Genomic DNA, 10,707 nt, shown 5'->3' on the forward strand with positions numbered 1-10,707 from the left:
TCTATATATATCTAACTTCAATGTTCAAAACTCTTATATGTATATTGGTGAACACATCATAACCCCATCCCAGTCTATACACAGGCATAAATATACAACAAAAATAATAATCAAGGTTGAAGTGAATCTTCAACCTTATGGTCAAGGGACCCTTAATGATGTCTTTGCAGTATACAAATCCAACAGAACTCATTGCTTGCGTTGTGACAAATAGAGCCCAAAAGAAATTTTGTTTCTTGCTAATGACGAACAATTAAGATCAAGCACATAATCAAGAAAAAAATCTTTACCAATTATTAAACAATCAAAATTTTGACGAATCAGTTCTCTTGTAATAAGTTATATCTGAATTTCTTGTTACAGTCCATCAGAAATTCCAAGCTCAGTCTTTTACCACGCATTCAAACGTCATTCACTAGATACTCATTCTTTTGCTCATTCACTAGGGAAGGAACCATTGTTTTCCTGCAAAAGAAAATGAAAAAATATTCGGATATTATTAGGATTTGGCTCAAACCTGAGTTTCATTTAATTATGGTACGTAAAATATTGCATTTTATTATTAGCAGATCGAAATAGTATTTGTAAGTGAAGATAGAAACATTTTACCTTTACTAGATTCCTGTTTTACCCGCTCTTAATCCAAAATACTCAATGTGAACTCTTCATATACTTTAACAACACTTGAATTTGGCAAACACAACCCATTTTCAGTGGTCAGGGACCCTACCACCTCATCAAATAAAAGTTTTTCTCTGAGTTTGGATCATATTCTCTAATTATAAAATACATATGTCAATATTTTACTAATTAAGGTGCTATTTGGTAGTGTGATTGGACAATTATTTCTTAAAAGTTACGGCTCTTTATATATTTATATTTAGTGAACACGTACTACAATAGTTTAGAAACTAAATTTTGGAAGCAAAATTGATTTGATCATATACTTACAGGACAACAAATCTACGATAAATTTATTATTTTTGTTAAAATTGTTATTTACAACTTATGTTTACCACACATTATCACTTTTATTTTATATTTACGACTTTTTTTTTTGTACAACAACTATAACTTAAAACGCATAACATCTCAATACCAAACAAGATCTTAATGTTGTTGTCTAGTACAAAAGTTGCAACAAAATTTACGACTCTCCTCTCTATACACAAAGAAATATTGCATAATCAAAGTATCAAAAATGGCCACATTTAGGTAGCGTTTGGTTTTTTTTTTTTTTTTTTTTTATGGTCTGAAATTAGAATGGGTCTGAATGGATCTAAACATGTTTATTTTTCTATCATAAATAGCTAAATATAAGTGGCATCTTATTTCTTTTTGTAAATAGAAAACATCTTAAACATAATTATCTGAAATTTATATCCTTATAAATCAAAACAAAAAAGGAAGAAAATCTTATAGTCGGTAAAATACTTAGTATATAACATTTATGTCCTTATAACAAGGTTATCTGACATTTTATAAAGATGTACTTAGTATATAATATTTAATTCTGATTCAAACCTTTAATTTTATAGTCGGTAAAAATCTTTCATGTTATTATAAGAGGTCTTAGTCAATTTGGACCCATAACGAGCTGGGCTTAATACCACCATAGAAAAGGAAGAAAAACAATAAGGCCTTGGCACAACTTAATTGAATTACAACAATTAATGAAAATATACCACTTTATAGCCGGAAAATTACAAAAAATAGCCAAAAAAATTAAGCGTTTTTCAACTTTAACCCCCCTAAATTTTTTCTATCAACATTAGCCAAATCACCAAATTGTGGATGAAATTACCCTCCTCATTCTCACGTTTCCCTCAAGCAAATTCCTCCCCCTCTCACCCAAAATTTCATCACCGGAATCCCGTATACATCGTCGGCGGTGTAGATCGGCAGCGGAGGAAGTTGTCGGTGGCTGAAACAAGCTAAATCACGTTGAAATTGGAAACCCTAGGTGAGTTGTTTTTGATGTTGTTGTTGTTGTTGTTGTTGTTTGGGTTGTTGTTGTTGGTGGTGTTTAATGGCGGTGGTGGGTGAGATGCATGTGGGAAAGGGAATGGAAGAGAAAGGGAAGTGAAGGGGAGCATCCCGTGCGCGAGGTCGCGGCTATCGCACGCGAGATGCGCGCGACATGGGCATCTCACGCGCAAGGCCGCACCTGTCGCATGCGAGATGAGCACGGCATGGGCATCTCGCGCGCGAGGCCGCGCCTGTCGCACGAGCGAGATGCCCATGCCGCACGCGAGACGCGTACCAGTCTGCACGCGCGAGCTGCGTGCCAACCTGCGGGCAATTCGCACGCGCTTGGCGAGCCTCTTGGTGCCTGTCGCACCTAGAGGCAGTGAGCTTAGTGCTGCCTTTTGGTGCCCGTTGCACCAAGAGGCAACGAGCTTGGTGCTGCCTTTTGGTGCCCATCGCACCAAGAGACAACGCGTTGTTTTTTACTGCCTTTTTTTTTTTTGCTTTTGTTCATAATTTATTAACATATAATACTTTTAACTTGTACCAGATAAATGGGAAACGCTTCTCACTACCCAAGGAACATTCTGCTCATCCGAACTTCTCGTTGCGCGAAGATGCCAATTACATGATTCCGAAGAACAGTGAGCCTCAAAGCGTGTCGTTGTGGACCGTGCAATCTTGAAATCAAACTTTTCCCACAAGGCCACTTTGCGCAATTCCAGTATTAACTCATTTTTCTCAGCGAACAACTTTCCCACACCAATGTCAGTAGAATTACAACTTCTAACTAAGTCTGGAGCAACTAAGTTTGAAGGCAAAACTGGAGTAAGACTCACCAGGGGATTAACTGTTGTCCTCCTCCTCGAACGGGCCGTCGGAGGAATAAGTTGGTTGTTTCTATTGTTAATAGGAATATCATACTGATACTCATCCTCATCATTGATATGAATATCGGAATTACCAATGCTCATATCATCAACTTCAGTATTGGAGTTCATGCCTTGCACACTATTGAACGGTTCTAAACAAACATTATCAGCTTCTGTGTTGTTGGTGTCATAATCAGGATCATCATAACTGCAGAACACATTATTGTGAAATGGAGAGTAATGTTGCTCTAACGATATCCCTAATGGTAACACGTTTTCTTCAACATCCGCTAACATAATGTCATTATCATTAATAGTGTCATTGTTTTCGTTGACTGGTGAGTAACGTTGCTAGAACGACATTTGTTGTGGTAACACATCTTCTTCAATATCGGGGATAGACTCGTTTGCTCTAAACGAAGTTTCACTTTCCACAAGTGGCTCAGGATTTTCGGCTGGAACTCGAGGATATGTGGTGACAAATATAGGGAGGCATCCATAATTTACCACATCAGAGGCCATGTGCAGCACAACATTAACCATATCATCATTGAATATGTCCATAGGTAGTGAACATACACGATACATTGTGTTACTAGACCTCAAAGTTGTCTTCATCGTCAAACTATATTCATTAGGATTTATCTGTAAAACTTCATACACCCTTGCCAGAAATTGCTCAAACATACAATCTTTTCGAACTAAAAATGCCGTATTCTTTGCATTCATGTACTCCGTACTGCCATCTGCTAACGTATCCCACCAACCGTCGTAACATAATTGAAGTACAACGGAATCCATTAAACCTAAAAATTATAAAAAAAAAACAAAAGAGATAAGATTCCACGCTACAAAACCTAGTAAAGTGAATATGCAGTACATTTATGTGAATGAAATGAAGTATACAATTTTGGATTTGCTTTGTCTCATCGTAAGCTTCGAAACGATATATTATACGCCTAAAACAGACACATGTAGCCCAAATTATTACTTTTGGAAAATAACTCAAATTTAATGAGACATGCAGTGGGACAGGCGCATGTCTCACATAAAACCAGTGGGAACAAGTGAGACAGGCGTCTGTCCCACTTGCTTGTCTCACATAAAACCGGTGGTAACAAGTGAGACAGGCACATGTCTCACATAAAACCAGTGGGTTTATATGTGCGACAGGCGCCTGTCCCACTTGCCTGTCGCACATATTTTGGTGAGGCAGGCAAGTGGGACAGGTGCCTGTCTCACTTGTTCTAGGCTTCTGTTTTGCTCGATTTTTCAAGGGTTTTAATGATTGATTTTCATTTCTCAACTCAAACTAACTACTTTAACAAGTCACATTATTTTGTTTATGAAAAATAACAAATAAAAACTCACTTCAATTTCGAACTCAAATGATAAAATCAATAGATTAAAAGTTTAAGTTATGGTAAGAGTATAAACTAACCTTAAGAAGCTCTCCAATTGATAATTATATCTTCAATTATGTAATGCTTGTGTGATGAAATTTGTTAATTTATTGAGAGTAATGGAGTTTGTTGAGTGATGAAGTTTGTTAAGTTGAAAAGAGAAAAGTGGTGGAAGTGCTGGAATTGCTGGAATTGAAAAAGGGAAAAGTGGCATACCTTTGTAAATTTGATGAAAGTGATGAGGGTAATGTAGTCCAAAAATAGGGTGTTTGGCTAGTTATGATAGAAAAAACTTTGAGGGGTTAAAGTTGAAAAACGCTTAATTTTTTTGGCTATTTTTGTAAATTTCCCTTTATAGCCTCTATCTTTCTCTGAATTCACATTTCTCCTCTGCACTCTTGGGAAGTATTCAAAATGATTTTATTTTAACAATGTACGTAATGAGCTGATGGCACATGCGAAATTGGCCTTCAATGGGTGCTAATGTAATTTTAACACCGCAAGGAGAAAATAAGATGAAAATTTTTGTTGCATGTAGACGACAAAGAAGAAAAGAGAATGAGTGAGAGAGAGCATACCATCTTAGTCAAGAAAGATGCTTTCAATGTGGCAAAATTCCTCCAAAATTGTTGAATAAAAAAATAAACTAGGGAGAAATATCAAGATCAATTAGCTTTCAATTCAAAAGAACAATTTTTCTTCTTTCTTAAAGTAATTGCATATACATCATATAGTATGCTATATCTTAAGAGTCAGTATGACTATTATGTGACAGAGTCTTGCTATAAGTTACATCATAAGTACTTATGATAAACCCAAAAATAGTTACCCATGACCTATTACTTATTTTAAATGTTATCATTTTTTGGTATTGGGTAACGACTTTTGGGTTGCTATAAGTTATATTATATGTAACTTATCAGTTGCCCATGCGATAACTATGTGGATTAAAAGTCACAACTTGGCCATTGGTAGTGTCGTTAGGGTGCACCAAATTTAAAACCTTACTACTAGTATAAATAATTAGTACAGAATGAGTAATGATCGATTCCACAGAGATTATGCTAGTTATATTTATTATCAACTCTAAAGCAAGACTTAAAATAAAATAATAATAGAAATAATTAATATAAATTAATCTGACTAAAGAAAATGCCAATTATAAATAAAAGGAGAGGTTTTGAATTTTTAACTAAAGAGCAAGAAATAAAGAAATTAAACTATGAAAATAAAAATTTAATTAAAAATCTAATTAAAGGAGAAAGAAATAATAATGATGAAAACTTTGGTTAAAGGATCATTCGCCACCACCAAACATGCACATAATATATCAATTCTATCATCAATTTATATTGAAACTATCAACCGTAGACAACAACAAGCTCTGTTAGTCTCAATATTTCCTTAGTGTGTCGTTAGACAAAACAAGCTCTTCACCTAATCTCTAACCATTAAATAATTTTAAAAAAAGCTCTTTAAATTTAAGATAATGGAAGCATTAAACAAAGAAAAATATTAGGTTGATCTAGGCAATAAACACACAAGCTCAGATTTTTTAACCTAAGTTATATTCTCTAATTGAAATCACTGATTCCAACCTGCTACTTATGATTAAAATATCAAGACAATTACATATCAAGAATTTTAATCTAGCAATAGAATTTATTCAAGTCCTATCTAATTGGCCATTCAAACTAGATGAGAATAAAATTATAAACATTAATTATAGAAGAATATAAACATTAATTATAGAAGGACATAAACAATCTCAATTAAATAAATTGAATGATAGAAATTAAAAATTAATTATATGACATATTTGGGGTTTTAAATTCACCCTCAACCAAATAGAAAATCTAGCCTAATATAATTAAATTGAGAATAAGAGAATTGATAAAACCAATCATGGAGATCAATTCAAGCAGCTACCTTTTTGTTCAATTCTTTTCAGCTGCTGATTTTTTTCTTCTCCTCTGCGGCTGCAAATTGTTTTCAGTTTGTGTGCTGCCGAAAAAATCCCCCCTTGTGTTGCTTCCGCTTGGCCCTTTTATAATGCTTCAATTGCGGCTTTTAAATCCTTGCATGGAAAGAATTAAATCCAAAGCCAAAACCGCCACTTTCATAACGTGCTTGCCATTTAAATTGTCATGCAAAATATTTGCTTACTTTTTCATCTTCATTCACAAACTCTTTTGATTGGCCATCCTTAAAGGCAAAAGGCTTTATTCTTTTCTTCCTCTCACGTGCTGGATGGCAATCTCCTTTTTCCCATTTTAGCTCCATGAGCAAAATTAATTTTGCTTAGCCCGTAAAAGCTCTAAATGGAAAATATTATTTATTTCTTCAATTCTTGATCTCTTGTGTACTTTTGTCTCTCGATCTTTAATTCTTTTCCTATTTTGATTCTCTCAATCATATTTCTTTCTTGAATGCTTCGATTTAATTTCTCTTTAATCCCAGAAAATATCTAAAATAACAAAATAAAAAAACTAAGATAAAAATTAACACAATAAAAATATAATTTACTAAATTAAAAATTAACTAAAATAACTAGAATATTTAAGACCAAAATAAGAAAAAGATGGAGAAATTAATAGCAAAATATATGAAAAATATGCACTTATCAGCCATGTGATAACTATGTGGATTAAAAGTCACAACTTGCTGCAGTGTGGTTCTAAAACAGAACACCTTGTAGTGAAACTGATGCAGTGGAAGGATAAATTAATGCAACGGATGGATAGAAGATATAGGGTGATCAAAATAGAATGATGTTTTCAATACTCCATTGATTCTTTAAAACACCGAAACAAAGAAATAAGCGAAATCCATGTTGATTCTAAGAGGGTTGCTGTAAGTTATATTATATGTAACTTAGCAGTTGCTCATGTGATAACTATGTGGATTAAAAGTCACAACTAGATGTCGCGTGGTTTTAAAACAAAAAACTCTGCAATGAAACTGATGCAATGAAAGGATAAATTAATGCAGCGGATGGATAAAGATATAGGGAGATCGATATATAGGGGTGTTTTCAATACTCCGTTATTCTTGAGAATACCGAAATAAAGAAATGAGCTAAATGCATGTTGATTCTAAGAAAACCTACGAATCTAGGGTGTTAAAAGTCATTGATCCTATAGAATGCCAAGAAATAACAAGAATAGAATTCAAAGCATAAGTTCATTCCAAGAAATAATCAATAGCGAATAATTATGGCGTCTGCTTGTGAAAGCTACAAAAGACACTCATTTATACTAACTACAACATATCTTAATTTGACTAAAAAACCTATTTTTATAAGATTTAAACCTAAAATAGGAATATAACTTAAATACGTTATGCCTAAATAATGAAACTCTAAATAGGAAACCAAATTAAACTACAATAAAAATTAATTAAAAAATTTCTAAATATTATAAATTTCAATTTACCTAGAATTTCCTTAATTTCTTACTCTACATCATTCCTTCCAGAGTAGATAAAATTTGTCTTTGAATTTTGCTTGTTGTAATCTCCAAAAACATCTTACATGTATGAGGAATACTTTTCAAAACAAAGCTTCGATGTAGACAAAAAACTTTAAAATTTCCAACCTTTGCTATGATGTCCATCCAATCACTGCAATAACGTAAAATAAATTCTTCTATCAACAATTTCTCTGATATTGCCTTCTCGCATTCTTCATGACGAATTTCAGCATAGTTGAGGAAAATGATTTCTTCTCATAATCTATTAACCATTGGAAAAAATCGCAACAATCTTCTTTATTTTCTTCAAGCAAACCATCTAGAGAACAATATAAGGTTATATCGACAAATACCTCATCTTTGTTATACAAGATCACAAGATGTCATTAACAGTTGTCTCATCTCGTTCCACAACATGAATAAAGTGATCAAATTTAGGCGGTTGATCTAAACTGATGATAGGATCGTGAGAAGTTAAGGTTGATGTTAATGGCCAATCAATATTCTCTTTGGATGGAGTAACATTGACAAGGGAAGCATATATAGTCATTGTTTTCCTCAATAACATTATCTTTATAACTTGTATTGTCATGAACAACTTCGTCAAATTCAAATTTATGCCATATATGCAAATAATTTTTTATCTTGAACTTTCTCTAAATCTTGACCAATCGAACGCAAAATCCTCAACATTCTAACCAAAACATATTCTTTGAAGACGAAATATTTATAATGATATTGTGGCTTCATGACTAAAGTTTTTTTTTTTTGTTTGTTTAGGGGTTTCTTTTATGAGATTTTGATTAGGGATTTCTTTATGAGATCAAAAAATCTAAATGTAATATTGTAAATAAGAGATAGTATTGGGTTAAAACTGTAAATAAGCAAAAAATAGGGTTACCTGCAACGGTGATTAGAAAATAAGATAAAGATAAGTGGATCTAGAAAATTTGAGGTCAATGAGTATGATGATATGCTGGTTTGTGTTTTACAAATTTTATTATACTCGCTAGTGCATGAATCTATTGTAATATAGATTAATGGTGAGAAGTGTCGATCATAAGAAGAGGTAAATTTAATTATATGTAGAGTTAATTTTCCAAGTTTATATGTGAGTTGGTTGGATGTAATTTACTTATGTTAAGATTTAAAATAAAATGATGAGAATGAATTAAAGATGAAACAATGCAAATGAAGCACTTGAGTCTCTTATTTGCACTCAACATTTCACCGTGGGCTTAATATTCCTTTTTAATTCTAATTAATTTATAAGAGGATATTTTCACTCCTTATAAGCATAACTTTAATAAATATATTATCAAGAACTCATTGTGCTGGGGGAAAATAATCTTCTGCTAAATGTGGTGCTAAGTACACGTTGTGCCAAGTGATAATGATCCTATTGTTGACAATGTAGCAAGACTATCCGCTAAATAACTTAGATGCATTCCCTGTCAATACTAAGTCAAGACGACCCACAAGTCTTAGAGGGGAGTTTTTCTCTAATAAATATAATGTAAAGAGCTCATTGTGCAAAAAAATAACAATCTTGTACTAAGGAGCCGTTATACCATACAAAATTTAGACAAGATTATTATTATCTGTCAACGATGGGTTAAAAAAAACCATATAAATTAAAAAGAAATGGTGAATAAACTTACTAAATTAAGCTTATGGATCATGTTGAGGCTTCACAACTTGAACTTAAATTAGCTACTCATTTCGAACTTCAAGTAAAATAGTAATTTTATAAAAAATACATATAACAATACAAGATACAGTAAGATTTAGACAAAATTGAGGTCAAATTTAGATTCAGACCTGTTGAACTAAAGGATGATTCCTTATTTATAAATACAATGAGTAAATTATGGTCATCAAATAAAAACAATTTGGATGCTTAGTATTGCGTCATGTGGCAAGCTCTAATTGGATGAAACACATGGAACATATCATCACGACTATCATTTCGTGTATATACACGTACTATACACACATTTTTCGGTCCGCTAATATGTTGCCACGTCAACAGTCAGCACAAAAGTCAAATTTTCAGTCAAATAATGTGGTGTCACGTCATCGGTAAATGCCACCTCATCTTAGTCAATGCCACCACATTTGTCAACACCATATCAACATTTTTCGATTCAATAGGATGTTGTCGTGTCATTAGTCAATGCCAAATCAGCTGGTCAATGGCACATCAGTTGGTCAACACCATGTCGTTTGGGTCCCACCAGAATCTTAAAATTATAATTTTACCCTATATTCCCTTCCTAAGATTTTCAGTTATTTTAAGCTAAAAAAATGATATCTATTCTGTTGTTTGATTTCTTATTAATCATGAAATGAGTAAAATACCCCTTAAATACATAAAATATTCAAATTATAACAAAACACACAAAATCAAAGTTTAAAGGATTTAAACACATAAAAGTAAAAATATTGGTGAGACTTAGAGTGCAAAACGATAAGTTTGCCCTTTATAAATATGTATTCTCTAGTACTCAACAGTTTATTCAAAAAGTCAATGTTTTAGTTGGTGTTGTTTCTAAGTGCTTTAATTCCAATGATCAGTACGTCAATCGGTGGTTATACATGGTTAGAAAGGTTGTGCTGGTGGAGAGGAGTTGATTAGTAGTGGTGTTATTGGATAAATTGCAGCGAAAATCGATGATGGTGGTATCGGAAATCTAGTCTATGATGGCTATTTTTTGGCTATCTGTGGCTAATTAGCAGTGGTCCTTCTATGGGGTTTGATAACTGGCTTTCTTCGTCACGAGTGGTGGAGGATATCAACCAAAATAAGACAACAATTGCACCTAGTGGCCATGGATGGTGGCTGACGTAAAGGTTGAAGTTTTCTCTTTTGGTTTTTTCTGATTTATATTTTTTGTAAAGCTAAACATGGGGGAAGGATAGGTGGATGAAAAAAGTTAAGAATTAGGCTTTTGGCTCTTATGCCAAACTAATGCAGCGTGGTTCTAAAACAAA

The sequence above is a fragment of the Citrus clementina genome, unplaced genomic scaffold (assembly GCF_000493195.1).
Source record: "Citrus clementina cultivar Clemenules unplaced genomic scaffold, Citrus_clementina_v1.0 scaffold_9, whole genome shotgun sequence".
NCBI lineage: Eukaryota > Viridiplantae > Streptophyta > Magnoliopsida > Sapindales > Rutaceae > Citrus > Citrus x clementina.